At 38.9% G+C, this 19257-nt stretch overlaps 1 pseudogene; it reads left to right on the plus strand.

Annotated features, from left to right (window-relative positions):
* Nucleotides 1-8535: 8535 nt before the first annotated feature.
* The window catches only part of LOC149209817 (putative sucrose-phosphate synthase 3), an 87686-nt pseudogene continuing 76964 nt past the window's right edge, over nucleotides 8536-19257 (plus strand).

A 19257-nucleotide genomic window follows, 5' to 3' on the forward strand; every position in this document is an offset into this window, starting at 1 on the left:
GAAGATAACAACTTAGGTAGAAGCTTTGGCGATTTCCATGAGGCTTCACGAGACCCCGATGTAGGATCCTAACCTAGGAGTTCAACAGATCCACGCACAGCTAAAGAATCTGTGCCTTGAGATGAAGATTCTAAAACAGGATAGGAAAACTTGACCAGAAGTGCGAGAAGGAGTGTGGTGTGTGAAACGCAAGGGTCAGGGTCATGAAAATGACCACTACCTGATTTTTACAAATTATCTCGCAGGAGGAGGACCGATGCCGTTAAGGCTGGAAGCTCAAGCAGGACATAGCACGGTGCCTTCTTTGTGGTGCACGATCTATGAAATTATAGGAAAACATGATATAAACAATTGTCACTTGTTACAGAACTATACGCAAAATTCTAAACAATTGTTCTGCAACTTTTGTAGGTTATTGGGACATGAACAAAGCACTTGTAGAAGTTATGAACTGATGATGGATAGAACGCCCACCTACATAGTTCAAACCGAAACATGATCCCTTGACCAGAATGTAGGAATGGCACGAACAGGATTTCAAGGGCATGGATGAGGCCGAGGTGGAGGAGGACTTGGAAGAGGTCGCAGATAGTTGATTTGCTACAATTGCGGAGGGCTAGGACATTATGCCCGCGATTGCATGAATGCAACGTGCCCGTCATGTTTTCCTTGCACATTGTTTGATCATGAGACGAAAGATTGTCCTACATTGATAGCTGGGGTACATGAGAAAGGAGCACTACCAACTCCCTTGACTCAGAACTTGCAGATGATGAGGTCTGAGCCACGCGAGGAAGATCCGAATGTGAACATTGTGCTCTGAAGTAGAATCAAGATGGGAGATGGCAAAGGAAAACAACCAGAAGATAGTACTTAGGTTCACAAATATCCAGTGAAAGAAGCAGATTTTGATTTGGATCGCACTCAGGAAACCTTCATGGAAGATAATAAGAAATTCACTGATGCCTCCACTTCAGGAAGCAAAGGTAAACCGGAGCTAGGAATGGATCCATCTATGCTCACAACATTCCTGGAAACTTGTATGAAGTTACTGCACAATAGTGAGGTAGTCAAAGGGTTACAGGAACTCATCAATAGATGTGTTGGGACCACGCCAGGAGAACCGTGTGTAGTCCATAAGATTGGAATGCATAAGATAAGAATGGACGAGAAATGAGACTAACCACATAGATTAGTGAATATGAAATGGAACAAGTCATCCTAGATTTGGGATCAGATGCGAATGTTTTGCAGAAACAGAAATGGGATCGAATGGGAAGACCCCTGTTACAATGGTCTCCAATTGACCTGAGGATGACGAACCAGTAGAGAATAATACCCATGGGGTGATTGCAGGGGATAATTGTGGATATCGAGGGAGCAAGTGTGCTGGCAGAATTTGAAGTGATAGAGATTGTTGATGATAGCAATCCCTACCCCGCGCTCTTGGGAATTGATTGGGCCACTAACATGAATGGGGTAATCAATCTAAAGAAGTGAAATATGATTTTTTAGAAGAAGTCACTACGCATAATTCTACCCCTGGACCTAAATGAAGGATCACACTATATGGAGCCAGTGCATGACTATAAAAGTGATGATGATTTGGAGTGCGTCTATAAGATAAGAACGCGAGACCAAGACTGGGTAAATCCCAAAATGGATGGGTGGATTGCATGGGAGCGTAAGAGTTCCTGTACTTTGGATTCTGATGAAGAAATAAAGGGATGGAAGAATCAGTTACATGAGGTAACTACAATGAATTGTAATATGATGATAAGGTCATTGTGTTGTGTGTCAACAGAGGTCAGAGATTTTCCTACTTATGATGGTCTGAACGAGGTTGATACTTTCCTGGATGCATTTGAAAGGGATTTGTCAGAAAAACAATGCTTCCAGGCCTTGGACTGGGTACTACGTGCTACGCCCATGAGATGGTGGGGTACGCGCAAAGGAACCTTTGATGATTGGTGCGAATGAAGGAGAATGATGCACACACAATTTGGGAAGCCTAGGGTGTGACTGATAGACAAGCACAATGGATGGGATGATCCACATGCACATCTGGCCAAGTGGGTGCAGGCATATGGAGAAAATCCACAACCTGAATGGGTGCACATGTTTTGTCATACCCTGGATGTTATACCAATGAATTGTTTTATAGAAATAGAGCTTCGCAATGGGACCAACGAATGCGATATCTTATGTGAAGGGTTCATGATGACCTTCAGTTTTGAGGATGGATTTGACTATATTGAAGAAGCAATACAAGAAGTAAAAGCCACCATATTTATGATTCTACAGGATCTTGTAGATCTAGTGCAGCCTGAATGGGCTACTTAACTGAGTTTTGCATAGGAATGTTATATTGTATATGCTGAAGAAGACGATGAAGATCCATGGAAAATAAAATTCTAGAGATGGAAGGACACCGTGAGGTTCAAGGACCACAGATTGAGAACCCTGACATAACCATGCCGGTGAAGACTAAGTAGGAAAATATTGTTACGGAGGCAGAACCCAAATTCACAAAGATTGGAGACTAATTGGATGATGCGATGGTGAATAAGGTCACTAAATTACTCCATGAGTAAAAGGACTTATTCCCGACCAAGTTTATGTATTTGAAAGGAATAATCAAAGATCTAGGAGTGATGAAGATCACATTGAATCCTGACGTGAAGTGAGTAAGCAGAGGCCATACCGCTTAAATCAAAAATACAAGGAGAAAGTCCACTTAGAACTAGATAAAATGCTTGCAGTAGGCATCATTGAGCCTATGGGAGAATCCGATTGGGTAAGCCCAATGGTGGTGCAAGAGAAGAAGTAGAAGGACAAGATAAGAATATGCGTGGATCTCAGAAAATAGAATGACGCATGTGATGAGCCCCAAAAATGGACAATTATTTGGGCTCATTCAACCTCCTAATTTGACTTAATCCACCATTCTCATTAGTTTATTACATGTTTTTGATTACACTTATGTTAATAGAGTGAATTTGGTTGGTCATTATGCCAACAAGTCTAATGGGTGCTTTGTGTAGCCTTTTTGGTCAACTTGGAGACAAAATTGAAGGTCTTAATGAGCACTTGGCAGCCAAATTCGTGGGAGAACAAGCTAGAGGATTTGTAGGAAGGTGTCCCCTTCATTTATGGGCCCTTACCTCAAATTCTCCACCATCAGCTTGGAGTTCAAGGGCCACCGAATCAATCAACACAAGGGCAGCCAAGCAAGTCAAGTAGGACTGCTATTAACTCCAAGTTTTGGGCAGCCGAGTCCCTAAAGTTTAGGAGGACTGTTGGGTCCTCAATTTGTATAAACTAGAAGGCTTAGGGCCTCATTTTGGTTAGCCAGTGTAGCCAGTGGTTGTTAGCTAGTTAGCCAGTAGATAGTAGCTAGTAGTTAGTCATTTCATAGCCTTGTTGTAGTCATTTTGTAATTCAACTTGTAGGCAATGGATTAGCTTTGATTTCAGCTCATTCTCAAGCTCTCCTTGTGGACAGTTTTGATGTAACTCTTCATTCTTGATTAATAAAGATGAATCCAGCTTTGCACCAGCTCTAAATCTCTCTTGGGAGGCTGTAGCTCTTGGGGTTGGGCCCATCTCAAGTGCCCAGTACCTCCCTTGTTTATCTTTATGTGTGTTCGCTGCATTCTTAAAATAAAGTCTGCTCTTTAGATTTAATTCGTGCTTTGTTACTTAGGTTGCTTTTGTTGGTTAAAGTAGCTTTTTATGTTTGGGAATCGATTGGTAGGAGTTTGTCATGCATTTAGATCTTTCGGAATGTTCTTGCTCACGTGATGTACATGGTTCTCTTTCCAAACGAGGCTGCTGTTTATTCATTTCATTGACAGTTAGATTAAGTTAGCTAGGACTTAGTTTGTTTGCAAGAATTCATTGATTCGGTTGAATGTGCATTGTGCAGGGCATCTCTATCACTCACTCACATGGTCAAGCTTCATCAGAGCCATCTGATTCATCCCATATCTAGGCTTCTTGCTTCACACCCATCCTCTTGCCCACGTAACCCTACCTTCTTCTCCATTGTTGTCTCAACTACCTTAAAGCCAAATCAGCCTTCCACATATCATCTCACCACTCCATCCATCAGTTCCTGGGTCACTTCAGACCCCCATCCTACCTCCATAACCATCCATGCATCTTCCATCAATCACCCATCCTCAAAAATCCAATTTCGAAACATCCTGTAGAAGAATTACAGAACATCCTGTAGAAACCCCTGCAGACTTCCTGTAGAAGTTCATAAACACGGTTCAATGGCATCCAGACTTTGTGAAACTCTCAGAAAGAATGTTAGGGATCCCTTAGACCCTCTCTGTACCATCCCAACCTTTCCCAAAGCATTTCATCCCTTGATCCATCCCTGCATAGTGGAAAACTAGTTAGAAGCACATGCATGATAATTTCAACAACTTAATCAAAAATACAAAAAGATGTTTTCTTCAGATAGTGATAACTTAGACACATGCATTTTACCTCCCTAGAAGTAATGGAATCTCTTCTCGTAGTTTGCATTCTCATTTTTGCATCAGTAGGACTAGTTGGTAGAATTAGGGTTTGCTAGGGTTTGTGTTTCTTTTTGGCTTTCAGTTTCTTTCCGCAAGTAGATTAGCTTCCTTTGAGTTAGCTTTCGTCCATTAGTTGTAAAGCTTCTTCTAAGAGCTCATAGAAGTTGGCTTGAGCCCCTAGCGGACTTGTGCCAGCTGACCAAGTGACAGCTGTGGCAAGAGCTAGTACTTGTGCATACAGCACCGTCGCTTCCAAGTTTGTTACGAACTACCGGGTTGATAAAATTTAAGAAGGGAGTTCCAGGAGTTGTAGCATTATTGCTACAATACTGGGGCCCACCAGCTTGTGTGCATGATCCATTCCCAACTCTGTTCATGGATGAGGTGTTGGACAAAGTAGGCGGTCAAGAAGCATACTCTTTTCACAGATGGGTTCTCAGGATACCACCAGATCAAAATCGCGTCGAAAGATAGGAGCAAGACAACCTTCGCGACTAAGTGGGGTTGCTTCCAATATACTACCATGCCATTTGGATTGAAGAACCCGTCGACCATCTTTTCTCACGTGGTTGTTGTGGCATTCAATGAATATATTCATAAGTTCTTGGAGGGCTATTTCGATGACTGGACTGTATTTGGGCTAGTTAAGCACCATGTAGCGAGCTTACACTTGATGATGGATACCTACTGAAGATACCAAATTGCGCTAAACCTCAAGAAGTGTGTGTTTCTTGTTCCTTTTGAGAACCTATTAGGGCACGTGGTTTGCAGACAAGGGATGATGGTAGATCCCGCAAAGATCATGCTGATTCTGAATTTGGAAGCACCGCGAAGTGTGAAACAACTATGTGCTACTCTGGGACATAAGGGGTACTACGGAAGGTTTATCAAAGTTTTTGCCCAGATCACCGCACTGATGGAAATATTGTTGAAGAAGGATGTCACATTCTACTGGAATGATGACTGTAAGAAAAGCCTCGATATAATGAAGGAAACGATAGTTACTGCGTTGATTCTTGTCTTCCCAAAATGGAAGAAAAAGTTTCATTTCCATGTTGACGCATTGTGTATAATGTTGGGGGTAGTACTAACACAGGATGGTGGAGAAGGCTTGGATCACCCTATCGCATTCTCAAGTTTTAGATTATCTAAAGCGGACAAGAACTATTCCATCACTAAACACGAGGGACTAGCTTTGGTATATGCGCTCTAGAAGTATCGACACTACTTGCTAGGAGGCCACTTTAAGATGTATACAGATCATTTGACCCTAAAGTACCTGGTCAATAAGCCGATGTTGGGGGGGTGCATCTGCAGATAGCTTTTATTGTTCCAAGAATATGATTTTGAAGTTGTTGTTTGTTAGATGATCCAAAAATAAATATTATCATAGATTATTAAGTTAGAATAAAATAATTATTAATTTATGATATTAAATTAATAATTATTAATCTAGAATATTTAAGTATTTAATGGAGACATTTAGAATTAGTATATTGTTGTAAAAGGTATGACTCTACCCATGTGTCATATCTTAGGCTCTATTTTAGGAGAATTGTTAGTAAGTTGTTTGAATAGCTTTTATTGTAAGTGGACACTTGTTATTTCATAAGTGATCCATAATTGGAGGTAGTTAGGACATTGAGCTTATAAATAGCTCATTGCAAGAGTGTTTGGTTGTCCGCGTGTAAACTCTTGTAAAATTCCAGATGTAATTATTTTTTCTGATTAATAAGATTACGTTTCTGAGGACACTTCTGCCATTATTGTGGTATGCGAGCTTCGGTAATGTTGTAGCTACAGTGAGGAGGAGATTCCAGCTCTACAAGTGTTTGGAAAACTCCATTGAATTGATCAACAAATGATTGGTATGAAAATTGTCTAGTTTTGTGTTTAAAAGAAAATAAATTTTATTATTTTATTGATTTTAGATTTTTAAATTTGAAAATCAATTTTTGCATTATTATAAAAAATTTCATTTTAAAATTGAGGTTCATGGGAGCCTGGAGGTAGTGAGAGGAACATGGGGCTGCCATAAACCCTACAAAACAATGGCTGAGGATGAGAAAAGCAAAAGGATTAGAGGATCTTGGATCTCCAAAACTAAAGAAGGGAAAGTCCGTTTCTCATAGAAAAATTGAACCGTCTGGGTGAAGTCGATGGTGCTTTGGCAGATATTTTATAGAATAAGCAAAGGTTGCTACACTATTTTCTTATTCGATGCATTTGTTAAATCCCTAAAATAAAATTGATTCAACTCAAGAAGATACAAAAAAATTGTGAACCTCGAAACTTGTTCAATTTGATGTTGTCGTAGCAGTACAAATTTCTCTAGAAGATATTATCAGAAAAGAAAAATGAGTGTACTCATGAAATCAACTATGGTAGAACGGCTCTGCATTCAAAATGAACTAAAAACGATTATTGGAATGTCTGTTATGCATGAAAACTCCACTGGCAATAATTTCCACAAGATCAAATTATTCTCGTAGGCGTTTTCCTCTTAGAAAATATTTGAACAACGTCAAAGCCTGGGATGGTTGAAATTCTTGAAAGAAAATATTGGCCTTTTAGTTGGCTGTGAGATGGATTAAAAGGTGATGGGGTTCAACAACGATCATGAGGGCTTAAACATAGTAAAATTTTCAGATGATAGTGCTAAGTTTTGTTGGACGAATTTTTTCCCTATTGCCAAGTAAATGAAGTGGGGAGGATTTTATAGACATTGGGAATATTCACTATAAATTCACTGGAAACATAGTCAGCAAGCAAGAAGCCAGCGTGAGCCAGCCAACCTGTGTGCAGAACCTGAATGCGTGGAAGTTGCCAGCTTGAAAATCTATCGGAAAATAGCTTAGAGATAAGAATTTTTCTATTGTTTGAAATTTGTAATTTGGACAGATAAGGCATATATTTTTATTTAATGTTTTATTATTATTGGAGTAATATGGATTTTGTAGTAATTGTGCAGTAATAAGGTCCTTTGTAATTTTTTGGAGTAATAAGGAGATTTTATTTGTAATTTGTTTTTGGAGAGATAAGTGTGGCATTGTAACTCAAAGTAATTTTACTTTAGGGGGGTTAATTTTTTTTTACCGGGATTTGCAAGACCATTGTAAAAGTCAAATTTCGAAAGTTACCTTGTAATTTTTTGAGAAACTGACTAGAGCCAAGTGCAAAGCTCAATCATTTTTCTCCTGTTTCAATGACTATACGAGGGTCAAGGCCAAGCCCCGATAGATCATTTTTTTCGTTTTTGTGTAGTCTGTTGCATGGTGTGTTTCCCATCTTGATATTTTTTGAGCCAAATTATTTGTGCGAAGCTTCAACAATACAATGTCAAAGTTGATAAATTTGTTTTCTGATTCCAACAAACTTGAAGGTACAAAATCTTATAAAACATGGCAACACCTCATCGAAAGCACTCTCATTTATAATGAACTATGGCATGGTATATGTGATGGTGATATCAAGCCAAATAGACCCATAGATGCAGCTACACTAGCAAAATGGGAAGTTAAGAATGCCAAAGCATTAGATCTCATTAAATCTTCTATAAATGATGAAATGTATGTCCATATACCAAATGCTACAGATGCATGGCCTACTTTGAGAAATTTTAAAGAATTCTTTGATACTCAACCTGAATCAAAGAAAGTTGATCTACAATTAAAATTATTGCAACAAAAATTGACTGAAGGAGGTGATGTTCTTGAATATATCTCCAGACTTAAGAATATTTAGCAGGAAATAATTAATGTTGGTTTTCTAGAAGTAGGCGATAGTTTTATGATCATAATTTTTAATTGTTGGACTTCCTTCTTCCTACACACATTTTTTGGAGACTCTACAATTAAAAGGTAAGTTAGAGAAACTAAAGTTTGATGAGCTCTGTGAAATGTTGACACAACATGATAAAAACTTTGGGAAGAAAAAGAAAGTTGGTGAAGATGTTTTTTTCACAGAGGCCAACACTAGTAAATCATCGATTAACAGTTCTAGAAATGGAGACAGAGGAAATTTCAATCAGAATCAAGAAGCACATAATGTATAGAGTCGACATCGAAGCCAAAGCAGAGGAAACAACTTTAATAGTGGCAACAGTTGAGGCAGGAGTAATTTTCAAGGCAGAGGAAACAATCAAGGAAGAGGCTATTTTCAACGAAGAGGAAATAGTAATCAAGGTAGAGGACAACCTCAAAACAGAAGTCAAAGTTGTTATGCTCTTGACCTGCAATAAGATACTAGAATACGAAATATGCGAAGAAATATACCCAGAACACAGAACAATAAGAATTAACAACTAGTATTTTATTATTCGGAAAGGAAAGCAATATTCACTTGCTTCCTCGAGGGGGCAACCTCCAATAGAGTTGGGCTCAATTACAAAATAAGACATGATGCTCCTCGAGGGGAGTCTCTATCCTTTATATAGGATTCATACATGCAATACCATGGGTCAATGCCATGGTTCTTATTAATACCATCTATCTAATACCATGTCCCATTTGCAACTAACTGTGGTCCTTTCCTTAAATGCGGGTGAACCACTTACAATTATTAATATGGGCTTTATTGACACTTTACTTAACTATAACTATGACTCGATCCGATTACATAAATGAGGGGGTTAGGGTTGGACCCTAACATGCCCTGCTGCAAGAGAATAGCCTTGTCCTCAAGGCTGAAGTTGTGGAAACTGTCGAAGGACAATGGCTGGTTCCCAGGTCGCATATTTCGAAGAGGTTTCTTTTCACTTGATGAGGACTTCCTTAGAATTCAGGTAGACTTGTTTGAATTCGGTAATGGTTCCCGATCACTTTATTCAGGCATGAGACATGGAAGATTGGGTGGATTTTTGCAGGGGGTGGAAAATCTAGCTTGTAGGCGATTTCTCCAATGTGTTGAAGCACTTGATACGGTTCATAGAAGTTTGGAGATAATTTCTGAAAACCCTTGTCTTTCAGTGATGTTTGCTTATATGGCTGTAGCCTTAAAAATCCCTGATCCCCATCTTGAAATTGACATTCTGAATGATGTTGATGTGCTTGTTACTTCATGCAGTTTTTAACTTGATGGAGATTCTCTCTGAGGTGGGCCACCATGGTTGTGAAGTTCTGTAGGAGCTAATCCATTGGTTGTTCCTTCGAGCATCCCTTGATATAAGAAGTAGGTGAAGGAGGGATTTGAGCATAAACTGCATCATATGGATTCATTTTGGTGGTGGCATGATAGTTGGCGTTACACCAACTTTCGGTTAGAGGTAACCACTATACCCATAGATGTTGATTTTCTAAAGTGAAACACCTGAGGTAGGTCTCCAAACATTTGTTGACTACTTCAGTTTGACCATCAGTTTGGGGATGATAGGAAGTATTGAGTTGTAGTTGGGTAGCTTGTAGCCTGAAGAGCTCCTGCCAAAATTTACTAGTGAAGATCGGGTGATGATTAGACACAATGGAAGTGGCATGCCATGAAATTTGAAGATCTGGTCCATGAAAGATTGAGATAACAAAGTCGGTGTAAAAGGGTGGGGTAGGGCACAAAAATTAGCATACTTAGAAAGTCTATCCACAACAACCATGATGACTGAATTGTTTCCTGACTTCGGAAGACCCGTAATGAAATCCATAGAAACATCCATCCAGATTGAGGTCAGGATGGGCAATGGCTGTAATCTGCCTGGGGATTTAACTGTTTCTCCTTTGTGGCACTGACATACATCGCACTCAGCTACAAAAGTAAGAATGTCATTTTTCATGCCTATCTAAAAGAATGAACGTCGAGTGTGAGCATAGGTCTTATGAAAGCCTGAATGGCCTACAGTGGGATATGAGTGCAACTCCGCCAAAATGTGGCTTTTGAGGGTGGATGTTGGTGATATCACAACTCTGTCCTTGTAGCGAAGAATCTCATCTTGCCAAGAGTAGCCCGTTGTGGAATTTGGATTCGCCTGCAATTGATTAATTAGTTGGGAGAGAAAAGGATGTGAAAGCCATTCCTTGCGAGCCTCTTTAATCGATTTTGGAATGGGAAGGGAGATTGTGAGCAGGGTTCTTTCCTCCTCAAATTGGTGTGATAACACATCTCCTATGAAATTTTCGTGCCCTTTCTTGTAAATTATCTCATAATCATATCCCATCATTTTGGTGAGCCATTTTTTTTTTTGGTGAGGATACTCTTGCTCCAAAAAATATTTAAGGCTTTGATGGTCTGTACAGATTTGGAAATGCCGCCCCAATAAGTATGGTCGCCAGGTATCTACTACATGTAAGATGGCCATCATCTCCTTCTCATAGGTAGATCATCCCAGATTTTTCCCACTTAGTTATTAGCTAGTGAAGGCCAAGGGTCAACCTTCCTACGTTAATACTGCTTCAATACCTGTACCTGAAGCATCACATTCAATAACAAAAGATTTGGTGAAGTTCGGTAGTGCTAATACGAGAGCGGAATACATGGCATGTTTGAGAGCTATAAATGCCTGTTGCGATTCATCATTCCAAAGAAATGAATTTTTCTTAAGGAGGTGAGTGAGGGGTCTAGAAATGTGACCATAATTAGGGACAAATTTGTGATAGTAGCCCATGAGACCCAAAAATCCTCTCAAGCTCTTCAAGGTCTTTGGTTGAGGCCAATCCTGCATTGCCTGGATCTTTTTGGGTCCACCCTAACACCTTCACGCCCCACAATGTGGCCCAAATACTCAACTTCTTCCATGCCAAAAGAGCACTGGGACATCTTGACAAATAATTTATTCTTCCGGAGCAATTGCAAGAGCAGATCTACGTGCTAAAGATGTGTGGCCAGGTGCAGTTGTAGATGAGGATGTCATCAAAGAAAACAAGGACAATTTTTTTGAGATATGGTTTGAGCAGGTGGTTCATGAGGCTCTACAAAGTTGATGGGACATTACAAAGACCAAATGTCATGGCCACGAAATCCTAATGGCCTTCATGAGTTTGAAAATCAGTCTTTGGAATCTCTACTTCTTTCATGCGAATTTGGTGATAGCCCGAGTGAAAATCGAGCTTAGTAAATAATTGAGCCCCATTTAGTTCATCTAGCAAATCATTGACAACCGGGATGGGAAATTTATCTTTGAACATCGACTCGTTGAGGACCCTGAAGTCTGGACACACACACCACTCCCCATATTTCTTGAGCACTAAGACCACGGGCGATGAATAAGGACTAATTCTAGCACGAATCACACCTACTTCCAAGAGTTCCTTGATGATTTTTTCAATTTCATTCTTTTGGGTGACAGATATCTATATGGGTGCACATTTGGTGGTTGGGCCCCTGGGACCAAAGTAAACCTAGGATCATGTTTGCCTCTTGAGGATGGAAGCTCATGAGGCTTGTCAAAGACTTGTAGATGGTTGTTTAAGATCTATTGCATCTTAGGATGAATATGAAGAGAAATGGGTTCGAAGGGCTGGAAGGCATTAAACTGGGCTATAACTCCATTGTGGCCCTTTTTTAACAATTTTTCCATCTTATGTGAGCTGACGATAGAGGGATCACCCGCCTAGAGTTCACGGAGGGTATGTGTGTGGTTGTTCTACTTAAAGCTCATATATAATTCTTGGAAATCCATTGTGATTGGGCCAAGTGTGCGGAGCCATTCAGCACCCAAGACAATGTAACACCCTCCCATGTGTATGGAAAACATGTTGGTCTTTATCTAATAATCCCCCATTTGAAGTTTGAAATTTTCACAGTGACCTTCACATTTCATTGTCCCCCAATGAGCAATTTGGACCTACAAGTTAGAGACTTCTCTGATAAAACAATGCACTGCTTCTGTGACTCTTTGATGGATAAAGTTATGAATGTTGCCAATATCAATCAATACTGCTATAGGGCGATGCTTAATAAAACCTCTAATTTTGAGAGTTTGGGGAGAAGAAATCCCTACCAAAGCATGAAGCGAGATAACTCGTTCTTAAGGTACATTGTCGTGATGGTTGTCCTTGGCTTCCTCCTTTGGTTCCTCAAGTGGTGGGGCTTCCTCTGATGAACTGTGATCAATAGCATCAATTTGAAAGAATTTGGCCTCCTTGCATTTATGCTTGGGAGAGTATTTCTTATCACAGTAGTAACACAATCATTGCTTTCTTCTTTTTTCCATTTCCACTGGTGACACCTTTTGAACCTTGAGTGTTTGGGTAGTGCTTTGAGCCTAAGTGGGGCGACCCTTGGCTATGAAATTTGAGCAATAGGACTAGGCCGCTAACGCATGTTCTATCTCACAAGCTATCTTGTAAGCATCCAACCATGAGGTTGGGTGTTGTAGTCTGATGTGGGCATTTATGGCTTCTTTGAGACCACTGAAAAAACATTCCAAGTAGGACTATTCATGTAGACCTACTGTGCAGAAGGCTAAGGCTTCAAAGGCTGTAATATATTCATTCATTGTTCATGTATGTTGGAGCTTAGCGAGATGACCCAAAAAGTTAGATTCATGGTCAAAGCGATCCATAAGAGCCTTTGCAAATGTCTGCCAAGTCACCAGCCTTCCATAGAAAATTTGATGCCACTGCCACCATTGCCATCTTTCATTGTCCAAGTACATGCTACCCACACTAAGCTGAGTCGCATCGTCTCTGTTGTGATTCAGTGTGAAATATTGCTCCATTTGTGCTGGCCATATTGCCTGATGAGAGCCATCAAATCTATACATGTCCAGCTTGGGTGGTCATGTCTCAGATTGTTGGTGGTTGTCAAAGAGGTGAAGAAAATGGCTAGATTCACTCTCAATATTTTCATTGAAAGCATATTCCTCCGCGTGTTCCTCCGACTTGCTCTTTGTGAGTGTGTTAGCTAAGGTATTGAGCGATGAAATTATTGCATCCAACTTTGTTTCAAGGGTGTCAATCTTCTCATTAGCCATAGCTTGAGCTCTAGTTTGTACCATGCACCAATCCGGTGCACATAAAATTTGGGACTGCCTTAAATTTTTTTGATGCTAACAAGTGAATGGTACCACGTTGCTCAGCTTGTTGACCTGATTCTTATGGGCTAAGTCTTCTATAAGCATCCCAGGAGGGTCCCGGGTTTTTTTTTTTCTTACTCCGAAAGGAGTTTTACTCCTCGCTTGGGAATACTATAGTAGCCGAATCCCAGAAAAGTCAATTCTGCCAAATGTCTTTTGAGAATCGCGCCCAAGTATAGGGGCCCACACAAATAGTCTGATCTATCAGCTAACCCTCAACTACAAAGTATGAGTAGGAATGTGGCAGTGATCAAACCCCTCCCGCTAGATCTGAATGGCAGATTTGATTGTGGTGACTGCTACTGAACCCAACGGTTAGATCTGAATGGTGGATCTGATAAATTTGATTAGTGGATCTGATGGATCTGAATGGTGGAACTAATTTTTGCAACTGTGACAGAATCCCACTTGCTAGATTTGATCTAGCAAAGATGATGTGTGATCTAGAGAGAGACCCGGGAACTATGGTATGAAGGAGTGTTAGGTGCTATAGATCGCAATATACGTAAGGGTCTGATATAGTACTTGGCCCAATCTTTCAGGGCACTAACCAAGGAGGATCAACCATACCCTTAGCCGTCCAACCCGACTACCCTATCGTACACATGAACAATCTCCCTGAGTGCTGTTCTCAGTGTAATGTAGCAGCAAGACGACCGACGATTTATCTATGGTGAGGTTTCAAGACAGCCTAGGGGGCTTCCGATACACCTAGAGGGTACTTGGAAGACAGTCCATGCATGGTTCTATCTAATGCGCTACTACTCAAAGGGGTACCCACAGGGGTTACAAGGGAGTCCAACAAGTGTGACCACCTCTTGTATTTCCTGCGTACATGCCTCCCCAAATCTGCAGGTTTAAAGACAACGAAACACGTCTCTAGCCGATTTTTTTTTGCTAAAAATGGAGATCCCATCGGCCCTAGAAAGTGCTCTGATACCACTTGTTACGCTCTTGACCTACAAGAAGATACCAAAATACCAAATATGCGAAGAAATATACCTAGAACATAGGAAAATAAGAATTAACAACAAGTATTTTATTATTTAGAAAGGAAAGCAATGTTCACTTGCCTCTTTGAGGGGGCAACCTCCAATAGAGCTGGGCTCAATTACAAAATAAGACAGGATTCTCCTCAAGGGGAGTCTCTATCCTTTATATAGGATTCATACATGCAATACCATGGGTCAATACTATGGTTCTTATTAATACCATCTATCTAATACCATGGCCCATTTGCAACTAACTTTGGTCCCTTCTTTAAATGCGTGTCAACCACTTACAATTATTAATATGGGATTTATTGACTCTTTACTTAACTATAACTATGACTCGATCCTATTACATAAATAAGGGGGTTAGGGTTGGACCCTAAAAAAAGTAGAGGCAGAGGAAAATATTCAAGAAGAGGAAGAGACTTAAGTCAAATTGTGTGTCGAAGATGTAACAAAGTTGGACATTATGCCGAAGATTGTCAAACTTCTCTTAAAAAAATTCCCAAGTTTCATTAGCACTCAGCACAATTTGCAAATGATCAAGATGATGATAACTCAAAATATGTTTTTACTTCTTTGTTGGCATTACAACTTTCATCCCATATTAGAAGTGATTATGAAGATTCTTGGATCTTGGACTCAGGGGCAACTCAGTACATGACTTGTTGACGTGACTTTTTTTGGAATTTTCAAGATTGCCATCTTAATTCCATTTTTCTTGCAGATGATACAAAACATACTCCTGATGGAAAATGAGCAGTTAAAGTTTTTCTCCCTAGCATTGGAGAAAAAATGATTTCAAATGTATGGTATGTACCAACCTTTAAGAAAAATTTGTTATCTTTAGTCACGATTCGACAAGCTGGACATCAGGTAAATATGGAAGATGGCCTAGTTAAGATTAATTTAGTCAAACAGAGCTTGAAAATTGTGATGACAGGTTATGAAGATGGAAAATTGTTAAGGATGAAAGGGACAGTTATTCCAAGGAATTCTAATTTTGCAGGGGCAGTGACTACAGGAATTTCACCTATAAGATTATGGCATGTAAGGTATGGAAATTTAAATTTTGATAGTCTTTCTCAATTGCAGAAACAAGGGATGGTTAAAGGACTTCCCACTTTCAAAAAGGAAAATGCAAAATGTGAAGATTTCATTTATGGAAAACAAAGTCAAGAAAGCTTTCCAACAAGTTCATGGCACACAAACAGGCTGGTGCAACTAGTTCACATCGATGTTTGTGGACCACAACAGACTTCATTCGGTGGTTACAAATATTTCTTACTATTCATTGATGATTTCAGTAGAATGAATTAGGTTTCTTTCTTAAAGAAAAGTTAGAAGCATTTGAAAAGTTTAAAATTTTTCACCAACTTGTTGAGAATGAAGTCAAAGAAAAGATAGGTACTCTCAGGATAGATAATGGGGAAGAATTCACTTCAAATGAATTCAAAGCTTATTGCAGTGATAATGGCAGAAGATGGCATAAGAAGACATCTTACAAATGTTTACACTCCACAAAAAAATGGAGTAGTAGAAAGAATGAATTGCACCTTGTTAGGAAGGGCGAGATCTATGTTAACTTTTAAAAGGTTAAGTCCAACATATTGGGCAGAAGCAATTCATATAGCTGTCTACTTAAGAAAGAGATCTCCAACTACTTCTTTAGATGGAATCAAACCTTATGAAGCTTAGTTTGGTTTCAAAGCTCAAGTTAAACATCTTAGAATTTTTGGATCAGTATGTTATGCCTTAGTTCTAAAAAAAAATGAACTAAGCTTGACTCAGGAAGTTTGAAATGCACAATAATTAGCTATTCTGATGAGAAGAAATGGTACCATATTTTGACCAATGGAAAATTTATTGTGAGCAGGGATGTAATTTTTGATGAAACAGAGAGTAATAGTGCTGAAGGAATTGAAAGTCTTCTTCAAAAGTTAGAAATTAAAGGCAGTCAAAGAAAAGGAAATATGCAATGTCAACCAAATTCACCAAATTGGTATGAACTTGATTTTCCTTCATCTGAATATGATTCCTTGAGTCCATCTACTTCAACAACACCAGCAGGATCTTCTAATAGTTCATCCACATCTTCATGCAGCAACAGTTTTTCAAATAGTGAGTCTCCACCTCTAGAGCCTTCAACTAATCGACGAATGTTAGTTTATATTAATCCACTTTACAATGATGGTGACTTTTCAGAATCTCAAGCAAGTGAGCATCAACTACCAAAATGGGTAGTTCAACTTTTGAAAGATGTAAGGCCTGATGAGCAGAATAAAACAGGAACAAGGAAGTCACACAGAAGTGAAGGAAATTTTGCACTGATAGCACATGATTTTATTGAACCTTCCACATACAATGAAGCAGTAAAACATAAAGAATGGAAACAAGCTATGATTGAAGAATGTCGAGCAGTAATTGATAACAACAGTTGGAAACTTGTTGATTGTCCTCAAAATGTTAAACCCATAGGATGCAAATGGGTTTATAGAATTAAGTACAACCAAAAGGGAAAATAAAGTATAAAGCAAGACTTGCCACTAAAGGATTTACACAGGAGGAAGGCATTGATTATTAGGAAACTTTTGCTCCTAGAGCTAAATGGAACACCATTCGATTAACACTTGCATTGGGCACTCAGAAAGGATGGAAAGTTCATCAAATGGATGTGAAAAGTGCTTTTCTCAATGTGGATTTAGATGAAGAAGTGTATATGACACAACCACCAGGTTTTGAAATTGAAGGGAAAGAACATAAACTCTGCAAATTGATTAAGGTTTTATATGGGTTAGAACATGCTCCCCGAGCTTGGTATGCAAAAATGGATGAATACCTTAGGAAATTTGATTTTCAGCAAAGTGAATCTGATGATACTTTGTATGTGCAACAATACGGAAAATATCTGGTGATTCTTGTTATGTATGTAGATGATTTGATCATTAATAGAAACAATGATGATCATATTGCCCAGGTGAAAAAGGAGTTACATGCAGGTTTTTAAGATGACAGATTTGGGATTACTTCACTACTATCTTGGAGTTGAAGTCTTCCAACATCCACATCATATTTTTATTTCTCAGAGTAAGTATGCGGCCAAGGTTCTTCAACGATTTGGTATGTAGGATTGCAAGCATGTTCTTACCCCCATGGAGAAAAAATTGAAACTTTCAAAATTTGAAGGGGGGAAAAGGTGGACAACACTACTTACAGGCAATTGATTGGCATCTTGATTTATTCAACAAAAATTCGCCCTGATCTATCATATGTAGTCAGTATTATTTGACATTTTATGCAGGAACCAAGAGACAACCACTGGAATTCAGCCAAAAGAGTTCTTCGATATATCCTAAGAACAAAAGATTTTGGTCTTCTTTAAACAAAGACTAAAAACTGTACTTGGTGGATAGTCAGATGCCGAATTTGCTGGAAGTATTGATGATCGAGCATCAACATCAGGTTATTTAATGAACATGGGGTCAGTAGAAGTATCTTGGAGTTGTAAGAAATAAGCTAGAGTGGACACTTCTTCAACAGAAGTAGAGTGCATTTCAGCATGAGAAGAACATGTGAAATTGTTTGGTTGCGCAAAATTTGGCAAGACTAGGGAATTTCTTAGGCAGAAGCTACATCCTTATTCATTGACAGCCAATCAGCCGTCAAACTTGCCAAGAACCCAGTTTTTCATTCAAAGAAAAAGCATGTGGACACCAAGTATCATAGCATCAGATCTCTCATTGTCAAAGATGTCATCAAGCCAATTTATTGTCCTTCAGAAGATCAGATCTCCAACATTTTCACGAAACCGCTTAGCAGAATAAAATTTACTAAGTTCAAGGATGAACTTGGTATCTGTTGTAATGTATCTTTGGATCATAGGGGGGAATGTTAGATGATCCAAAAATAAATATTATCATAGGTTATTAAGTTAGAATAAAATAATTATTAATTTAAGATAATAAATTAATAATTATTAATCTAGAATATTTAATTATTTAATGGAGACATTTAGAATTAGTATATTGCTGTAAAAGATATGAATCTACAAATGTGTCATATCATGGGATCTATTTTAGGAGAATTTTTAGTAAGTCTTTGAATAACTTTTATTGTAAGTGGACACTTGTTATTTCATAAGTGATCCATAATTAGAGGTAGTTAGGACATTGAGCTTATAAATATCCCATTGCAAGAGTGTTTGGTTATTTGGGTGTAAACTCTTGCAAAATTCCAGAAGTAATTTTTTATTTTTTATATTTTATTTTTTTATTTTTTATTTTTATTTTATTTTTTATTATTTATTTATTTATTTGATTAATAAAATTACGTGTCTGAGGACACTTTTTCCATTATTTTGGAACCCGAACAATTGAACGCATGACTAAATCACCTGTCGTGGATCGAGAAAGGGGAGGAACCTACTAGTTTGGAGAAAGGATTACCTGACGTAGAGATTTTTGTTGTGCGTGTAGTGGATGGAAATTTTGAAGATATAATTCACTTTCTAACAACTAGAACTGCATCAGAAGGATAATCTGCACAACAGAAGAAGGAATTAGTCATGCGCGCAGTACATTCCTGTGCCATTGCGAGGCATCTATATAAGATGAGGAATGATGAGATATTGCGAAGATATGTACCTGAGTTTCAATGAAGCAACATCCTCGCAGACACTTATGGGGCCACTATGGGAGGACATTATGGAAGGAGAGAAATTGCGTAGAGGATTC

Source organism: Pinus tabuliformis, chromosome 1_2 (genome assembly GCF_031772625.1).
Source record: "Pinus tabuliformis cultivar Carrire ecotype Pingquan chromosome 1_2, CPIR1, whole genome shotgun sequence".
NCBI lineage: Eukaryota > Viridiplantae > Streptophyta > Pinopsida > Pinales > Pinaceae > Pinus > Pinus tabuliformis.